General features: G+C 42.0%; 1 protein-coding gene across 13 annotated transcripts in view; it reads right to left on the reverse strand.

Annotated features, from left to right (window-relative positions):
* Window positions 1-21535, reverse strand: part of znf536 (zinc finger protein 536) — a 666926-nt gene that overhangs the window by 450281 nt on the left and 195110 nt on the right. For 4 of the 13 annotated variants that reach the window (XM_038806600.1, XM_038806599.1, XM_038806601.1 and 1 more), the window contains one exon: window positions 20133-20246. The exons of the other annotated variants lie outside the window; for them this stretch is intronic. The gene's annotated coding sequence lies outside the window, so the exon portion shown is untranslated. The remainder of the gene's footprint in view (window positions 1-20132; window positions 20247-21535) is intronic. 13 annotated transcript variants of the gene reach the window in all.

Genomic DNA, 21535 nt, shown 5'->3' on the forward strand with positions numbered 1-21535 from the left:
AGTGTCTATCTAGTCTACGTGTATTTACATTAACCCCTTGTGTATTTACAGTGATGCATATCACCACAGGGAGCACAACAATCAAACCCATGTGAGGTAACTTGCGGGTTTTCGGGTGGTAAGGTTGCCAGGAGATAGGTGGTAACTTACCCTTGCAGCTCGGGGGAGGTCTTTGGTCTTCTTCCAACATTGGACGCTTGTCCTCCTGGTCATGTTGCCTGCACTGACAGCTGCTGCCACTGGCACCCAGGTAGATTACAGGAGCAATTTAACTGAAAAATTGGTAAGTGTAATTTTGGGCACGATTGGCAGCGTGTTTCTCAATGTCCGTAATGGCGAGATCGTGGCCCGTATTTAACGGCACTTAGTGCTGAAAATGAACCACCACGATAGTCTCGCCATTACTGGCTGACTCACTGTCCAATTTGCCAGTCTCGTGCCTCAGTGTCTCGTCACTAACAAGTGCGCGCTGCCTTTAAGCGCTCCCTCACCTCACTCCAGTAAACACACAAGCAAGGCAGTGTGCAGACCTGCTCCTCTCTTTGGGGATGCCGACCTGGCCAGGCTTCTAGACGCTGTGGATGCGAAATGGTACATCCTGTTCCCTCAAGGGAGTTGGACGACCAGCAGCAGGGTCACCAATATAGCCTGGGAGACAGTGGCAGCAGCTGTCAGTGAGGGCAGCATGACCAGGAGGACTAGCATCTGATGTCGGGAGAAGACCAATGATTTCCACCAGCTGAAAGGGTAAGTTACCACTTCTCTCCTGGCATCAATTCCACTTGCTACGCCGACAATTCCCAAACCCCGCCCCCCAAACAAATCACTGGATGACACCTCGCACCCTCCCTACATCCAATCTTTTTTTTTTTTTTTCTTTTTTTTTTTTTCTTTTTTTTTATAAATTTAGATTACCCAATTATTTTTTTTTCCAATTAAGGGGCAATTTTAGCGTGGCCAATCCACCTACTCTGCACATTTTTGGGTTGTGGGGGCGAAACCCACGCAGACACGGGGAGAATGTGCAAACTCCACACAGACAGTGACCCAGAGCCGGGATCGAACCTGGGACCTCAGCGCCGTGAGGCCGTGTGCTAACCACTAGGCCACCGTGCTGCCCTCTACATCCAATCTTGATGCTTGTTCTTTAGCACTCCTTGGTACCCACCAGCACAGCCCATACATGCCAGTTGTTATAAACCCCCCTGATCCATCGAGCGCATGGCCCACAAAGCTCTCTCTTTGTCACTGCAGGAGAAGATAGCCCATAATAAGTGAGGCAGCAATGGTAACTACTGCGCCACCATGCTGCCCTCTCAGGTGGAATTATTACTGGCTTTCACCAGGTGGGACCTCCATCCCTGGGATCCTTGATACAGCAGGAAGGCCTTACACTGGCCTGTCAACGTCTAAGCAGCAGAAGATGTGGCGTATCTTTCCAAAAAGAGGCAATGTGAGGCTCTCATTGATTCTCCAGTTGACAGCCAAGACCTCTGTTGCCGCTGTAGGATTCCACCCTAGCTTCGTACAGCAGTGTTGGAAGCTTAACTGTTAAATGTTAGGCGCGATTCAACACAAAAAATTTCCATTTCCAGTTTTGGGTGCTGAGAAACACCTCACTATTCATTTTCTGGCCTTGTGGACTTTCTCTCAGCTGAGGACGCACTTAGAGGGCTTTCCACCTGGCGAGCTTCAAGGCTCCTCACAGATTGAGGAGCCCAGCCATCCTCTGTTTTCAATCCTACCCCCAAAAAAAACTTCACAGAGCACCCCAGGAACACCCCCTTAACCCCCCCACCCCCCAGTCCACCTCCATCTGATAAAGCCCCGCGGGCACAATCCCTTTCAGTGCCAACCTGACAGCTGGGCTGTCAGTGCCAAGGTACCCAGGTGCCAGAAGGAGTACCAGGGTGCCACCCTGTCCTGTTCCCACCACCCGGGGTCTCTAATAGCCTGGGAGACCCCCCCCTCCCCCAGGTGCCAATATGACTGGTCCATGTTCGTGTGGACCACGACTAAACAGCGCCCTAGCGAGGTCTCCCAGGCGGGGCCGTTATGTCGCGAGCGGCGGGAGAATCGGCAAACGCATATTTAAATGAACCTAATAGCTCATTTAAATATGCTAATCTGGGTCACGCCTAGTGAGGGCAAGATCCAGATTGCGACATCTCACGAGATTATGTTGGATCTCGCGAGACATTCTGAGGGTCGCAAGTCTTGCACGAGACCTCTCCCGAGATTCAACAACCTCATCCCGACACCACATTCGGCGCAACGAGGCCGAGAAATTTCGCCCACAGTCTGCATCAATATTGCAAAAAAAAATTGAAATACTGTACTGCTAGAATAGTTTAAACAATCAAATACGCCGTTCTGAAGGACAGTGAGGATACTGTGTTTAATTATTTGGATTTTCTTTTTATTTTCTACAAAAAATGTTCATGATGAACCAAATAAATCCATACTTTAAGCATAGTTCACTCTGATAAACATAGTACATAATATGTTTCACAGCAACCAGAGTGTTGCAAAAGAAGACTTATTTTTAACCAGGCTGCCTTCATCCGAAAGTCACCTTTGCAATGTTACTAATTGATTCCAAAATTGGACCTTGTTTTGAGTGGTTCTTAAATAACATGGTCTTACCCAAAATAACCTGTAGCACATTGAGCATTAAAATATTACCAAAGAAAAACATTTGCTCTGTTTATATTTAAAGGGCCCAAGTGACATTAAGCCTACAGAATCTGATTTAGATCTATAGGCCCTGCTGACAAAAGGTAAAAAAAAGACCATCACAGAAAGCCATCACTCATGATGATGCTAACTCTTCAACAGCTATCTAAACCTTGACATTAAGCTCCATAAAGACTATTGTAAGAATGGTTAAAACAGTTGTATTGACTTCCTTTGTCCACAATTCAACAGAGATTGAATATTTTTTATTCAAAATAAACAACCTAGAATTCTCTTCAGTAGCAGCCGGACATTTAAAATGACCATGTTAAACATTCATAAACTAATCTCTGTGCAGTATAATTTCAAGGCCTACATTTTAGACTGCATGGCAGGACCGCCCATCATAGATCCGTATGATAATGCAGTGATGCTATTCACATCAAAATATCACTGTGTGATGCATTATCAAGTGAACAATCTGTAAATAGGATCAGCTTGCACTTTACTGCAGCTGGGTCCCCAGTACACCAGCGTGAAACATTGGGATTGCGGTGGGTTTTGCTTGTACCAGTGCCACACAATTATGCACCTTTGGGACCAGATTTTGGCAGATGTCAGCACAGCACCGGTCCCAAAGCGTAGTAGATGTGAGGTGTTATTAGTTAATTGTCATTCATCTCACAAGGCAAATCCAAGGCATTAAAAGTCTGCACAACCAAACTAAAGACATTTAATATTCAGTGTGCGTTGTTGATTGCAGGCTTGAAGTACTGTAGTTAATGGTGCACTGAAGAAAGTGTGGGGAGGAAGCTTTGAAGATCAGGTGGTGTCGGTGATGCACCTTTTTGAGGGTCTGGCTAGCAGATAACCATTTGGCAAACAGATTTTCTCCCTTTTACCAATGAAATTGGAGCTCCTTTACTTCCCATGAAAGCTTGACTGAAAGTGCTGGCAACGGCTCGGGCAAACTGGAGAATGACGCATGTCTCCATTGTTGCATTACACCCCTGGATCCATCCAGACAATGTATAAGTGTCCTTCTTCTCCTCACCTTTAAAGGACAGGATATTAACACATTCTGTGGCTTTTGTTGTGTGACATTGGGTCAGTAATGGGTGAGTAATGAGTCATGCTTGTAGACAGGAGGTTGCAAGGGCATCTTTCGATCACTGGACTGCCCTATAATAGCATTAAGATATTTACAAAGAAAATTGCCAGATTTTATAACATTTAGTGCTGCAGAAAGACGTTTGCTGTTAAATAAAACCAGTTCCTATCAGACTTATTCTGAAGTGGAATACCTGTAATTTTACTTCTTTATGGTTGCACTTTACAAATGGGCGAACTTTTCAAGTCACTGATGGGAATTAATCAGGTTATAAATGGCATTTTTACTTGGAATACTCCTGACCTTGGAGAGACAGACTCCCCATGGATTCCTAATATAATCTAATAATATATACTACTTCAATTGGACCGTTATATTATTTTCAAGAAAAGAAAAGCAATGACTCCTGACAGTTTCTTGAAATAACATTGTGACACAGGGACAAACTTTGTTGCTTTTCCCCTTTTATTTTTAATGATTTTCATTGTATCAGAGAACCTTATTAATTGCAATAGAATGGGTTGAACAAATGTTGCTTGAAACCAGCAGCACATATTATAGAAATAACTTATGTGACTTTGCGTTGACTGGTGCTTTGTTTATAATGGAACCTGGAACTGGTAGCGTGAACTGAGCTCACAGCAATGTTTAATATATCACTTTTATTCTGTTTGCACTGTTTCCTTATAATGGGGTGGCTTTATAGACACTGGACACAGTATTTTGGGCGCATTCATGCAAATCCCATTATGGTATGTAACTGATTTCCATTAATTTAGTTACATTTAAAGATATTTAAAACTTTTATGCTGTATCTTCCAGCCCCGTGGGATGTCCCCCCCCCCCCCCCCCCCCCCCCCCCCTCCCCAGCACAGAGTGATGTCACACCGGCGTGATTCGCTACAGGTTTTTAAAGATCAAAAAGCATTTCTGATGACCTCGCTGGGGGTGCAAAGGTGCCTCAAAGCCTCGGGGCTGGGGGCCGAGGCTGGGCAGTACCTCTGGCGGTGCCCCCTGACAGGAGAGGGGATAGTGCTAGGGGCACTGAGAGGGGGTAAACGCTTCTACATCGGTGAGGGGGGGGCTTCCCCTTATATGTGATGTGGGGGCAGGGGTGCACGCTGGCGAACACGCGTATCGGGGGGGAGAAGGGCTGAAAAGAGTGCCCCGATACTTCCTTCGCTGGGGAGATCCTCTATGACCTTTGGAGGGGGCTCTTTCAAGATGGAGCTCCAATCTCTCAGGTTTGCCTGCTGTAACAGCCCCTGCCCCTCAGATGGACTGCGTAAAACATGCTCAGTGATTCTTTTCTGACAAAGTGTCAGGAAGATCTGGACAATAATCTGGCTATGCTTCTTTATTATATAATCTTTATTATTGTCACAAGTAGGCTTCTATTAACACTGCAATGAAGTTACTGTGAAAAGCCCCTAGTCACCACACTCCGGCGCCTGTTCGAGTACACAGAGCGAGAATTCAGAATGTCCAAATTACCTAACAAGCATGTCTTTTGGGACTTGTGGGAGGAAACCGGAGCACCCAGAGGAAACCCATGAAACACGGGGAGAACATGCAGACTCCACACAGACAGTGATCCAAGCTGTGAATCAAACCCAGGACCCTGGCGCTCGAAGCAACAGTGCCAACCACTGTGCCACCACACTGTGCAGGGGTACAGGGAAAAGGCAGGGGAATGATACTGGGTCATTATGTTCATTCGGAGAACTGGTGCAGACATGATGGGTGAATAGCCTCCTTCAGCACAGCAACAGTTCTGTATGTTCTGGTATTTTCCCAATATCTATCTTGTCTATCCCTTTAGTATTTTATAGGTTTCAATGCTATCACCTCTCATTTTTCAAACTCTACAGAATACAGGCCCAGGTTTTCCAAACTCTCTTGAAAGGATAGTCCCAACATCGTGTGAACCTTCGCAGCATGCCCTCTATGACAACAATATCCTTCCTAAGGTAAGAGGATCAAAACTGCACACAGCATTCCAAGTGCAGCCTCACCAAGGTTCTGTACAATTGAAGCTGGGCATTGCTATTTGAGTACTCAAACCCTCTTGCAATAAAGAATAACCTACCATTGGCCTTTCTAATTGCGTGCTGCAACTGCATGTTAGCCTTCAGTAACTTATTGATGATCATTTTCCCTGTTGCTCTTTCAGAAAATAAAAACAATTTGGCCTAATTTGTAATACAAGAAATTAAAATTACCAACGGAAGCCAGGTCTATGCAGCTACCAGATTTGTGATGTAGTCACAGATTTTGAGTTTGCAAATTGGAAAGCTATTGGCCTTATTCACCGCAAGGCAACACAGGTCCAAAGTTTCTGTTACTTATTTTAAATGTTAAAGAGGTTGAATAAAATTCCCCAAACTAACCACACAAAATTCTCACAGGGCTCGACAGGAAAGGTGCAGGAAGTATCCCCTAGTTGGGACAGAGGCCTCAAGAACCAGGTACACCGTCTCAGAATAAGAGGAAGGCCATTTAAGGCTAAGGTGATTTTTGTCACTCAGGAGGGTGGTGGTCCTTTGGATTTCTCTATCCCAGTGGGCTGGGGGGGCTTCGTCATTGAGTACATTCAAGACAGAGGTCAATGGATTTCTAGGTACTAAAGATAACAAGGGATATGAGGAGTGCAAGAAAATGATGCTGAGGCAGATCAGTATGATCTGGTGCAATGATGGAGCAGGCATGTGAGACCAAAGGGCCCAGTCCGGCTCCTACTTCATATACACTGCATCTAAAGCAAGCTGCTGGTGGCACAGCAACTATACCTGTAGTCACTACCTGGCATTAAGATTTGCAATCCTGAAGTTTACACCTCAATTGTATCTCCATGTCAAGTCAAGTGGGAAGGGGAAGAGAACACAAGGTTATGTGGAGAGAGAGCAAGAGATTAATATTTTGCAGCATATTTCAGATTATAATAATAATATTTTATTGTCACAAGTAGGCTTACGTTACACTGCAATGACGTTACTGTGAAAAAACTCTAGTCGCCACATTCTGGCGCCCGTTCGGGTACACAGAGGGAGAATTACCTGACAGCACGTCTTTAGTGACTTGTGGGAGGAAACCGGAGCACCCGGAGGAAAACCACGCAGACACAAGGAGAACATGCAGACTCCACAGAGACAGTGACTCAAGCTGGGTATCTGGGATCCTGGAGCTGTGAAGCAACAGTGCTACCCACTGTGCCACCCACACCATCAAATGTGAAATTTCACTATTCTGAAGAGAAACACATGGTTTTCAGACAGAACCTGACAGTATGCTTATTTTTGGAAAATTCCATCCACTAATTTTAAATGTAGAATTTAAGCATGTTGTCAAGAAGTTGTGATAAAACAAAAATTAAGGAATTTAATAACTGGAAATTGGTTAAGGAAATGGAATGACTGGGTCTTTGATATGTGGATTAACCCAGCAACACTGGAAACAGATATTTACTGAAATGAAGTGGATAATAGGACATAGAACCTGAAGAATGAAAGCACAGATGGCAAAAGTTCAAAAGAGAAGATGAGAGGGAATTTCACACTTACATTCCAAAAGGTTGAGCTCATGTAAGAAATGTCATTTAGAGGGACCTCTAGGACAAGTATTTAAGATGAGAAAAGATCAAAAGGAAAAACAATACATCAGTGACATGGTTCATCCTATAAGCAGAGGTAAGCTGAGCTGGGTTGAGCTGAACATAGCTGGTCCAAGGTTAACAGTCTCACACAGCAGAAAGCTGCGTTCACCCCAAACAGACCATTACTCCTGTTCAGACTGCCTATTCTAAGCCAGAACCAATTCCAAAAAGAGATATATGTGCCGAGTGTGGTAACTATTGCTGGATTTTTTTCTAATAGTGTTAAAACTATTTGATGTTAGTTTGTGGGGTTTATCTCTGAGATTAGAAAATAGGGGGTTTGGAACAGGGCCACTACAGATATATTATGTGCAGCCATTACTTTAGTTAAGTATGTGTTTTTAATTACCTTTCTTGTGTGTTTTACTGTTCAATAAACAGTAATTTTGCTTAACTGGAACCTTCCTCATTGGTCTTCCCATCTTTCCTCATATTATACTGAATTGTAAAAAAAATATAGTTAGGAACCATCATTCCAAATTTCCCTTCTGGGATTTGGAATACCCTAGTATTTAACATCAGCTGCATTCTTAACGAAATGTAAAAGTGTATTGCCATAAACATCCATAATCTTTACATCAGCAAAATTGTACACAATGTTTATAGAGTTTAGAACAGTGTGGCTGTGAGGTGCATTGATTCAGCAGTGAGCCTACATACAGTTTGTAACAATGTGAATTAAAACCAGCAGGAGATTCAATCCTGAGGTGATTTTGTTTAGAACTGGCATTGATTGGCACATAGCTGCCTGACTGACATTGTCAAGCAGTCATTTTGGACCAACTGTCAACCAACATGAACAGTATAGAAGTCTAGCCCAAGTTGTTCCATGCATTGTATTATGTACAAGAACTCAGCAAGCTATTGTAATAATAGTAATTTCTTTCTGTACTAATTGCTTTGATTGGTCTGATTTCAACTTTTCTTCTTTACATTCAGAATCAGAGGATAGCGTGTTATTGGTTCCATGGACTTTCTGCTTTTTGTTAACAGATGCGGTTACGTGGTTCTCCTTGCCCTCCTCTTAATTTTCAAAAGGAATTGATTACTGATTATTTCATCCCATTGCTTCCTTTACCATGAAGGGACACTGTAGGTTAATCAGCTGTTTGCTTGGTATCACTTCACAGTCCTTCATGTACTCATCCAGAATAATTAATTCCATGCTATTATGTACATTTTCCTTCAACAGACATGCCCTGGGAAATATTTACACCTGACGTGGATGGCAATGGGTTTATTGCAAGAGGCGATAACAAATTACGTTTAGCAAAGTCCAAGTCACTTTCTTCTTCTGATTTGATGTCTTTTTTCCTAACTTTGGAAGATTTAAAAAAAAATCTTTATTGTCACAAATAGGCTTACATTAACACTGCAATGAAGTTACTGTGAAAAACCCCTATTACTTGCCATTTAATTGAATCAATGGCACGGAGACATGCCCTTTGGCCCAAACTGGTCCATGCCAACCAAAAGGCTCAACGAAGCGAACCCCATTTGCCTGCAACCTTAGAATCATAGAATTTACAGCAGAGACTTTTGGTCCAAAATATTTGTTAAAGATTAATTAGTGACATATCTATTCAATAGAAGTTATTCATCATTATTTCATAATCAGAACCAAAACTGGATTTAGATAACCCTAATGAATCTTCATTGTTGTTATCACTATTAGATTTGGACTCCTCTTTGTTAGGGATGCCTTTAATCTTGGAATTTTCAGAATCTGGTTCTCTATCTTTGACAAATCTCGGTGAGGAATCGTTCTCGCAGAGATAATTTTATCAGTATCAGCAGAATCAAATTCACTACCATTGTCATTTGATATGTGATCAATGTTTTTCAACATTTCTTTCTTTGAGTCATTTAATGGCCAATAATTTGTTTAAATTCCCTCATGTCCTACCATTGGCATCTCATGTATTATCTGCAGTGCTTACCTTGGACTTTCTGTAATAATGGGTGAAGGTACAACTCTCCCCCTGCCAAATCATTCCCCAAATGTAAATCTACTCCATCCACTGGGAACTTCTTAACCACTCCGACAACTACTGGACCTGATACTAAATAACACCCCAATTTCACTTTGTACAATAGAACTGGGATATAATCTCCACCTATCCCATTCAATAATACCTTAGCTTTCATTCAGTTCTCTGGAGGGAAAACCCAAGTCCTTCTCCTGTAAGAGCGTGTGAGTAGGACCTCTGACCCAAAAGATAGTTATGGGGTTGGCTTCCTCGGTTGATGAAAATGGGGTGATTTTTCCCTCAGAAAAAAAACCTGCATATCTCTCATCTCCCTCATTCCTCACACCTGATCCCACAGCAATGTTTACCTCAGGTCTCCTAAGTCCAGTTAAAGCTACAGTCCCCCCTGTCGCATTCTCCACTTTTGTTCCCTTTTTGGAATCCTCCTTATGAACTCCCACAGTCCAATGGGCATTCCTTAAAACTTCCTACATGTTGAACAAACATGTCCCACCTCATTACAATTGTAACACCTGGGCTTCCTTATCTCACCTCCACCCTTAATCCTTCTACCCACGTCTGAGGAGGAGATCTTGGGGCATTCCCAGTTATCCATTCTTTACCTTGGCCACCTGCCTTACTTTCACTCTCTCACTTCCTATCTTTTGCAAAATGATGGGGGGTGATGGAACAAAGGTTTAGATTTATGGATTATCTCATAATTGTAAACCATAATTGATGCTTGCCGAGCAATTGTCACATTCAAGTCTTCAACATGGGCTCTTATTATACAAGGTGGGGAATTCTTAAATTCCTCTAAGGGAGTAACTTCTCTCAGAGCCTCTAGGTAGTTACAACTCCCAATGCTCGTACCTATCTATAGAAATTGTTCTGTTAACCCATTGATATTCAGAAAATGCCTGCCCCAGCTATCTCCTTAAGTTCCAAAATTTTTGTCTATATGCTTCAAGAACCAATTCATATGCACCCATAATTTTACCTCCTCATAATTCTTAGACCTCCTCTGATAGGGAAGCATAAACTTCCTATGCCCACCCCCTCAATTTACTCTGCATGTTTCAAGTCCACCTTTCTCTTGGCTATTCCATCTGGGTTGGTATTTTCTCAAAAGCCCTAAAAAAGGTTTCTGCCTCCATCACTTCAAAATTTTGGGAGTGCCTGTTAAATTTAAACACATTGTTGCTGGGTTCCATTTTAAGAAATTAGAATCTTAATCCCATTTCCCCTCTAATTTCCAGTGCCACAAGACAGACAAACACTGAGGGGAAGAAAAGGGTAAACACATCAGAAGCAAAAGGAAAAAAAGAGTATTTGTTTCAGATAGTGGCTTTTAGCACCTTACTCTTCTTCAAACTTTGCTTTCAGTTTGAGGTTTTACTGTAGATTCATTCTGTTTCAGAAATATAGGGCAGGATTCTTTGATCCTGAGGCTAAGTGTTGATGTCGTCGTAAACGCTGGAGCGTTTTACGATGGCATCAACAGGTCCCTAGCAGCAGCGATCCTGCACCACAAGGACACCAGCACAGCACTGGAGTACTTCATGCAGCTCCAGCTGCCGATACCGGCGGCAGAAAAGGCGCCGCTGGTCCACCCATGCTCGCTACGGCCGGCGCAAGGTCGCACATGCGCGCTAGTTGCCTTCTCTGCACTACCCTGATGCAACATGGAGGAGAGCTACAGGAGCCCGGCGTGGAGGAACATCGGCCCCCATCAGGAGAAGCCTGCACGCCGATCGGTAGGCCCCTATCGCGGACCAGGCCGCTCCCTGCAACATGAAGGCCGAGGTCCTGCCGGGTAGGGTCACACGTGAACAGTGCCAGCGGGACTCGGCCTAACTCGACAGGCACTCGGCCCATCGCACGTGGAGAATCGCCGGGGGGCTGCGTAGAGCGGCCCCCCACCGCCAGCAACGGAGCGTTATTGCGTGAATAGAGCCCACACCCCCCCCCCCCCCCCCCCCCCAGCGGCGATTCTCCAACCCGGCCTGGGGTCGGAGAATCCAGCCCATAGGACTCACAGCCTTTCTGTAGAGAGAGGGAGGGAGAGAGACTGTGAGTGTGTGTATCCTGATCTTTGTTTGCATCTTGTAATGATTTTCCTGTACATTCATTCATTCAGCTGCTCCGCAGTTTCAGAAATACGGCACTCTGAGCCTTTCTGAGAAAAGAATTAGGAGAAAGGGAGAGGGTCCTTGTCTCTTCGTTTCCACGGGTCAAACTGAGCTCCTTGAGACTCTGCAAAACATTCCACTGGGAGAGGATCCAATCACTGCCTGTTACCGGGCAGCATTGAGCCCCAAAAAATCAAACCGAGTCCCAATACATCTCTTTCTCTGGTGATGAAAAGTCTGAATCTCCTGTTCGAACCAGCAGAGACTAGCAGTGTGTTCTCTCCTGTAACTTCTAAATTCCTTACTACTCCCTGCTGCTTGAATTACAGACACATGTACATTAATCGCGCATGGATCAAAAATGATAACACCAAAATAAAAGAAAGGGGAATTAAGGGAATAAACAGAAAGAACGCTTACACCATGGAATTGCATGGAGGACTGGAGCATAGCATGGCAGCAGGCTGGCTGGGATTGGTGGAGAACAAAAACAGCAGAAGGTAAGGTAAGTCCAGCAATAAAATTACTCTGGCTGGAGAGAGAATGTTTCCATGTGGGATCGGGTGAAATGGTGGGAGGAATGGGGTGGCAAGAGCAGGGTGGAATGGCATCGGAGGGATAGAATGAATGGGATGAGGATGGCATAGGAGGGAGGGTTGGATGAGATCATGGAATTGGTCAAGTCATAGAGTCACACAGCACAGAAAAGGCCCTTTGGCCCTTTGAGTCTGTGCCGATCAAAAACAACCACCTAACTATTCTAATCCCATTTCCCAGAACTTGGTCCACTGCCTTCTATAGTTTGGTATCACAAGTGCACATCTATATACTTCTTAAATAAGGGTGTCTGGATCCACCACCCTTTCAGACAGTGAGTTCCAAACTCCCATCACCGTCTGGGTAAAAACGTTGTTCCTCACATCCCCTCTAAATCTTCTGCCTCTTAGCTTAAATCTATGCCCCCTGGTCATTGACCCCTCCACCCAGGGCAACGATTTCTTCCTGTCCATTCTATCTCTGCCCCTCATAATTCTATACATCTCAATCACACCGCCCCTCCCCCACACTCAGTCTCCTCTGCTCCAAGGAAAGCAATCCAAGTCTATCCAATCTCTCTTCATAACTACAACTCTCTTGCACAGGCAACAACCTGGTAAATCTCATCTGCACCCTTTCCAGAGCTATCACATTCCTCCTATAATGTAGATTCCAGAACTGCACACAGTACATTAGCTGTGGGCTAAGTAACATTTTATACAGTTCCAGCATAATCGCTCTGCTCTTGAACCCTATGCCTCATCTAATAAAGACAAGTAATCCATATGCCTTCTTAACCACAGTATCCACCTGCTCTGCTACCTTAAAGAAGCGGTGTATATGCACACCAAGGTCACTCTGATCCTCGGTGTTTCCCAGGGTCCTGCCGTTTATTATGTAATCACTTGCCTTGCTTGTCCTTCCCAAGTGCATCACCTCACACTTATCCGGATTGAATTCCATTTGCCACTCATCAGCCCATCTGAGCAACCTGCCTAAATCCTCCTGTAATCTAAGGCTATCCTCATTATTTACCATCCTACCAATGTTCGTATCATTCACAAACTTACTGATCAACCCTCCTACATTTATATCAAGTGTAACAAAATGGTAGAGAAAATGATTTTTCTTGTTCTTCAAAAGCTAAAATGAAGATTCCGTCGATTTAAATGACAAAGTTTTCGAAAAGCTGACAGGTAAATTAAAAGAATGAATCAGCATGGATTCAAAAGACAAAAAAGATAATAACAGTCCATCCCGCCAGTTTCACACAGTCTAACTCCACAGGACATGCCACTGCGCAAACGTTGACTCAAGGAAAGGGGAGCTTTAATGTTGCTATAAAATCTTAATCAAAGACTGCTTCATCGGACAAGACTGGTGGCCAGCGAGTAAATACCTTTAATGATAGATGCTGAAAAAGTCATCTGAACTGGAAACGTTAGCTCTTTTCTCTCCCTACAGATACTGCCAGATCTGCTGAGATTTTCCAGCATTTTCTCTTTGGTTTCAGATTCCAGCATCCGCAGTAGTTTGCTTTTAAACCAGTGGAGAGGTTACCACCAGTGCCACTTGGAACACAATCGATTCCGATGTAAAACGGTGCGGGATTTGTCGGGTCCATGATTGACTCTCAGGAGCTGATAAGCTGCAGTCGCATATACACATTCCAATCCCCACACTCATCCCAGTCAACAAGATGGCACTAGTTGTGCTGGAGCGTGCCCATGCAGCTGATGGGTCGGCTGGGGCTAGAGGACACTGAGGCGGGTGTCCTGGGCAGACACCTATACGACCCGTGGCCCGAAGTTCAAAGTTGGCTGTTAGCAGAGTGTACAGCTGCATGGCTGCCTTGCCGTCTGCGGAGGCCCCGGAGAATACCGGGTCGGGCCCGCTAATGATATGCAAACCGTGTTTATTATATGTGTGTTCTGGACTGCATTGGTGCCACTGTCGTGGTGACGGATAATTGCGATTTGACGTCAAATCAGCACCCGCAGCGAATTTAACGTCGGAACCTATTCTCTGCCCAATCACATTTTGCGATTTTGACGTCAGCCAACAGAGAATCCTGCCCATAGTGTTTATTCCCTGAATAATATTGAATCCATTATACATAAGCCTGTTTACAACACAGAAGAAAACTGCTCCCAATTAGACTTTCATATTTTACAACTATGAACAAGTCACAAGGCCAGACACTTGATAATATCTGTACTCATATTTCTACACCTATTTTTGCACATGGACAGCTTTATGTAGTTTTTTCCAGAGCGAGGTGTTTTGTTTCTGTTAAAGTTTTTGGTGAAAAAATAATGAGAAATCAAAGAAGTACTGTTGCAATAAAGGTACTAATTTGACCGCAAATGTTTGTGGGTGTCTGCTAGTTGCTTTACTAAAAGTGATTAAAGTTCGGAAAAATATGGGCCTGATTTTAATTCTGTGTAAGGAGATGCATTTTGAATGAGCTAAAATCTCTGCATGTTTTTGTTACACTATAGGGTTAAAAATGTAACAGTATAAGGCGGACTGCAATATATGTTTGTAATGCAACAACACATTCTATTCAGCGTAAAACAGAACTCCAGTGCAACAGATGGCCACCAGAAAATGCTGGTCACTTAGTTCAAATTGCCAAAAAACATTTGGGTTGCTTAAATTGCCAGATCGTGAGGACTTCGGTTAACAGACTTCTGCAAAGGAAGGAAAAGCAGTAGCACATGCAGCATGGCTTTGGGTTTCAGCACTGGTTCTCGGCTGTTAGAAAACTCGCCAGCAGCAATTGTGCGCCAGCCAAAATCGGGGAAGAGAAATTCAATCCTCACGAAAATGTCACCAAGTTTGACATAATGGCAAAGGAAAGAAGCTTCCCAGAAATGGTAGCTAAAATTCATCTAATTGGCTTGCATTTTCACAATGCTTTATGTTACACAATCCCAAAATATTTTGACAATAATATCTGAATGAATTTTTTTTAAGTTTTAGGTATTCATTTGCAGTAATCAGTCTCCTAACTAGAGGTGGGTAAGTGTCACATTAGAAGCCAGGAAGTTTTTTTAAAAAGGAATTTTCAGAATAAGATCGCGGCCAAAATGATTGTTGTTAATTACTGGGATGAGTAATTGCGATTTTAAAAAAATGATCACAGCTGTGTTCCAGAATTCAGCCTCAGGACTTTTTTTTTATCGAAGATGTATGTGTAAGTTGGCAATGGCATATATGAATACTTGCCCAGGATGTTTTTGTTATCCAAGGTTCTGCATTAAATTTTGTAATTTGGTTATCCATACAAAGTACTTACCCACAGATGTATTTAACTTCCCCCCCCCCCAAAAAAAATTACAAAAGCTTGATACTGTAAATGTAATATCGCATAACTCTCTTTAGGCACATTAAATCTGAAGGGAAACAAACTCATTTTCTACATGTTCAGCCACATGCATCACCCACCCAACCGTTAACATTGCAACTGCAGGAAGGAAAATGTATTTACCTCGTGTTTGGGACATGTAATGAAGACTTGACATTTGATTAGTGAGACATGGGGATTTTAATCACCATTGTCATATGCATGGAATTTGAAATTCTACATTACTGCTCTTCGATGATCCTTTCACTGATAATGCTCCCAGTTAAATATCTGTCACAGAGCATTGGACACATAAACCTTATTTACAAACAATCTCACTGACAATAGGAACTCCAAGACAAAATGTACAGAACTGTGTTTTAAATTAAGTTATACAAGTGTAATCGCATGTTTTTCCAAAAATGTGTAGCCCTTAATTTGCACAACCAATTTGTCCATTTGGATCATTTGTGAAGCCATTGGAACCCCCTTCTCCAGGCAGTACCGAACATTATACTTGAGTGAGGCTCAGTAGAAGCTTGATGAACAGCACCTAATTTTTCACATTGGGCACTATTTCACAGCCTTCTTGACTGAACATTAAGTTCAACAAATTGTTTTCCTCAACGTAATATTAGGTAAAAATAAACTGAAGTGCAAAGTCACAGAACCAATGCTTTCTCTTCTGAAAAGTGAATGGGTAGGTTGTGGTATTTTTGAAATGTTTAAATGCTCTTTATTTTGGAGACTGGAGATGCTGCTGATCTACTCAAGAAGGTTAAAGCAGCATTCATTACTGAAGTATATAATGTCCTCAGATGAAGTGTCCGGTTGATGTGAAGGTTTTTCTGCGATCACTAGATGAAGAACCTTCCTAATCGCTGCTGAGACAAATGTGGACAGATCTTTTCTTTTATGTGCTCTACAATGAAAAACAGATGCTTGCTGATTTAGGGTGTGCAGGTGGTGACAGAAACTCCATCGGTGCAGTGTGCATGCTGTTAGACAACGAACAGCTGTTTCCCTGCTCTCGTATCAGGTCCAAGTATAAGTCATGTTCTAGTACAAGCTACCTGCCACAGGATGGTAAAATATCAAATAAAGGAGGTAAATAGCATTGCCCTCATTTCAAGCAGCATCCCTTTTTCATTTTTCAAATCTGTTTCCCAAAATTTATGTAGTTCACCCTAGAGAAATGGGCTGTCCATTAATAGGTGTACCACTCTCAAATTCCAAAGTTTTACAAGGAAAATGAAATTTTAGGATCGGATGAAATGTACTTATCCTGTAACACTTTTTGATATACTTGTGTAAAAGGCCAAAAGAAATTACATTCAAGTGTAAAAACTAACGCAGAGACTGAAATCAAAGATCAACAGTGTATTGGACCTTGCTGACTCAGACTTGAATTCTAGCCTTGATTTAGTGAACACATGGGTTCTCATGGGAGCAACCTGTCCTTTTTGGTCAAGCTGTTTGTAAAAAGGACAAAAACGTGGAAGAAAGGAATCCTTTCTTACTCAGCTTGAGAGCTTCTCTTGTGAACAGGATTTATAGAACAATATTCAGGCTGAACCATCCAGATTGAAGGTGAAAGGGGGAGGGAAGCATTTGGGTGGGAAGGAATTGAATTTTTTTTTTAAGTTCTCTGAGGTATGAAAGCCTCAGTGTTGTTGTTGTCTGGCATAGGGACATAGGAACATGAGAATTAGGAGCAGAAGTAGGCAATTCAGCCCTTTGAGCCTGCTCTGTCATTCAATAAGATCATAGCTGACCTCTTCCTGGTCTCAAATCCACCTCCCCACCTGTTGCCTATATCCTTTTAACCCACTTTTTATCAAAAACATATCCATCTCTTTCTTGAAAACATTTAATGACCCAGATTACACCGCAAGTTCCATAAATTCATCACTCTGCGAAAAGTAGTTCCTCCTCATCTCAGTTCTAAATCTACTACCGCACAACCTATATCCGTGACCTTTCATTCTAGATTTCCCCACAAAGGGGGAACATTTGCTCTACATTTACTTTATCAATCAGATAAACACCGCGAACAGATCCCCTCTCATTCTTCTAAAACTCCAGCGAGTAAAAGCCCAAACTGTTTAATTTCTTAACATAAGTCAACCCTTTCATCCCGGAATCAATCTGGTGAACCCCCTCTGAACTGCGTCCAATGGCACCGTGTTCTTCCTCAAATAAGAAGACCAAAATTGGCACAATACTCCAGAAAAGGTCACACCAACACCCTATACAATTGTAAAAACACTTCTCTACTTTTATACTCCAATCCTTTTGCAATAAATGCTTACGTTCCATTTGCCTTTTTAATTACATGCTGAACTTCGATATGACATATACAATTTTTACAAAATGTTATTTATAATCGAAAGACTTTATTGATGCATTCATGGGGCATGGGCGTTGCTGGCTGGCCCAGCATTTATTGCCATTCTTAATTGCCCTTGAGTGTGCAGTTAAGAGCCAACCACCTTGCTGCAAGTCCGGAGTCACATGTAGGCCACACCTGGTAAGCACAGCAGATTTCCTTCCTTATAGGACATTAGCGATTAAGTTTTAACCAGTGCTCGAGTGCTCGGCTGCTTTAACTTCGCACAACTCATTCAGTTTTAATGAAACGCAAACGTCTTTTTGCAATGTGAAGTTCTTGCTGCCTCTCAACCCACTTATGTTTGAACAGGGGACAAATTAACCAAGCCTGGTCCAATCTTGACTGACTTGGGTATGTATGACAGCTTTAATGCACCACAGAATTTCTATTAAGCTCAGAAAACAGTCGGAAAATATTGGTCGCATAATTTTTGCGATAGTACAGAATTGGTTATTTTTCTATTTAAAATATAGACCTGATTTGCATTGTGAAACAGATCATTTAATTGTCAATTATTTATCATATTTTACAAATCTGTGATTACTGCTGCTATTCAGCTGTCCAGAATTAAAGATGTAAAATAGAAAGTTGGGACACTTTTAACCAACAGTTTCAGAGTTTTCTGCAAAAGTCCAAAGTTGGGCTTTACTTCAAAATTGTTTTGCAATTTGTGGATGAAGGTTATGATCTTTGTAGAATTCCACAATTTTTAAGGAACTACCTAAAGTTTTTGAAATTCTGTGATACTGTGGTGAATCCAATAGATTGTCTCTCCCAATATCCCAAGAATGTTATGCCTTTCTATTGGTTAGAATGAATGCTCTACATATGTCGCTATCATTCAGAAATCATGCCACCACAGGGGGAATTTAGCATCAGGGACCAGCAACAAGTAAATATTTTGAAAAGTAATGGCTGGGCACGAGCCCCTGCACCTGCCCCCAATGCTGATGCCAGCCTACCTCACCTCCACCTTCTTTCTGTCAAAGGAAAACAGAGTCAATTGAAAATGTCACCCTTTTTCTGAGAATGTAATTTCTCCTTTAGGTTCATTGTTTTAGAACACTGAACCAGACTACTGCCACCTCAGCATTCTACCTGATTCTGAGCAGAACTTCCCATTCCGTATTATCACCCATCACAAAGGATACCCATTTGCATCACTGTAACATTGCCACGCTCCACAGCCCATTAGCTTTCAAAACTCTTAACAATGCATTTGTCGATGTGAGAGTGTTAACAATTCATATGACATCCTGGCCGAATTCCTATCCTTCACCATGCAAAACCTTACTCCCTGTACCCAATCCTGTACCAGGTTCCCCTTATCCATTACTGTGTGTGCCGACCTACTTTGGTTCTTAGTCCCTCAGCTGCATCACATTTAATATTCCTATTCTTGTGTTCAAACTCTTCATGGTCTCTTTCTCTCCACCTTTATAACTGCTCTAATCGTACAACCATCCACGAATTTAGCTTTCCTCCAACTCTGGCCACTTGTGAAGGTACTATTTGGCCCTCTATTGCCAGCACTACCTTCACTGGCTTATCACTTAAGATCTTGAATTCATCCCATTAACTCTATTCATTGCCTATGCACCTCCCCTTCACTCATTTTTGACCAAGCTATTAGTCATGTCTTCTAATATCTCCTTCATTGGCCAATTTCTGTCTGACTGTGCCTCTGTGAAACATCTTGGGACATTTTTCTTTATTAAAGGATCTATCTAAATGCCAGCTTTAGTGCTGTTGTTATTGTTTATTAATCTGAATGGCTTGATACAACAGATAAATAGAAATCTTTATTTTTTTTTTAAATTGTACGCTGTTGATGGCAAGTGAAATTGTGTTGAGCAGTTTGTGAGCTATCTATAGTAATATTTATACAGTATTTAACTTTCAAAAAGCATAAGAATGCTTCTGATAGTTACTGCAAGAGAAAGAAAAGGGCTACAACTTGACATCAAAAGATTATATACATCACAAAACTACAGTGCATTGTAAACTTGCATAGAAACCAATTATAGGACATTACGTTTTTGAATAATTGGGGCATTTGAAACAAAAATACCTCACTTACCTTTACTCTGAAGTGACAGCTACAGGCTAACTCAACGTTGGTTAACAGTTTGCATTTGCATGAAATAAATCCTCTTTCTTATCCTGTGACTCGCTGAATAAAATGGATCAGATTTCATTGCCATACTATCCTCATTATGGCAGCAGGCTTTGTATGGCTGGAACATAACACACACACACACACATATATATATATGTGTGCATGTGTGTGTATATAAAGTACAAAAGTCTTACCTTAGCAAATGAACTGCATACTTGTGTTAGGACTGCCTGGCTAGTTGGAAAACACCAGTGAGTTTAATAGCTGAGCTTTGCACTGAACGATTATTGAGAGGGTGTTCCACTTTCCTATCATAAAAAGAAAAATACATAAAGATATGATGTAAAGTGAACTGCAACACATTCTCCAAATCACAGCTATATTCAGAGGTCAAGGAAATTCAGCGAAAAGGTTAAAGATGAAATAAAATCTAGCAAGTGAGAATGAAAATCTATCCTAAAGCAAGGCCACTGGTGACGTGTTCTAGACAAGAAGCTAAATACTGCATAGCACTGGGATCTTTCATTTTCATCAAATCAATAAAAGCTTATATTTATCAGGATTCCAAGCAGCTGCCATTTCTGACGACCTCCACTTTATTTCCCACTTCTCGTGTTAAATCAGGCCAAAGACTATAAAAGAATCAACCTTCTATGCCACTTACACCTGAAGAGACAATTCCATTAAAAGCTTTCTTTTTTTATGTTGTAGAAACAAGGTCTGCTATCATTACATTAGCAGGAGTTGCTCAACCTCTTTGTTCTTCTACCCATGTTGCAGCCCAATGCCACCCAAAAAATAGCAAGGGGATTTGCGGACAAAAGTGAAAGTACTTTGCTTTTCCAGTCATACTCTCGCAAAAAGGAAAAGCTTGCTGCTAAAACAGTGGCCATTCTAATCATCTGTACAACAATATTTGCTATCAGGCATTCTAAATAGATTATCAGCAGTCCATCTGTGTCATTATTGATTTATAAGGCTTTAAGCTGCTTTCGAATGGAAGCTTTCCCACTAAGGGGCTTCTTGTACAAATCAGAGCCACACTCGGATACAGCAGTCTTTACTCAAGCTGAAAAAAGATTGTACTTGAAACACAAACATGCAGACCACAAATTTAGATGCCATTTATTCCTATTCTTTTCCCAATGATAATCAAAGTGGATGCACAAGTCATCTACATCCAAGTTATTTACATAAATATGTTAGTGTATAAAACAGGCATCATTAACATATGAATACCATATGCAAATGATAAAGGCAGAGCAGATGTTAGTGCATGTAATTGACCTATATGTGAATTGCTTCTGAACCCCATACTGTATTAATACTCTACACAGTAACTAGATATAGCCCAAAAAGTGCATCTCTGAAACACTACACTAGAAATGAACCTGACAGGGTCTCAGAAATGTTAAAACAAGGTCACTGTCACCACTGTATTTCGCTGTCATCTGCATTCTGTTTCTTATAGATGACATCATCATGTGGCTGTGTAAATCGATAACTTAATAGCATTTGGAAAATGCTGCAGTCTGGAGCAGGTTATAAAGAATGCCCCAGTTTTATTTCTTTTGTAGCTAAAATGTCATATGTCTTA

Source organism: Scyliorhinus canicula, chromosome 9 (assembly GCF_902713615.1).
Source record: "Scyliorhinus canicula chromosome 9, sScyCan1.1, whole genome shotgun sequence".
Lineage (NCBI taxonomy): Eukaryota > Metazoa > Chordata > Chondrichthyes > Carcharhiniformes > Scyliorhinidae > Scyliorhinus > Scyliorhinus canicula.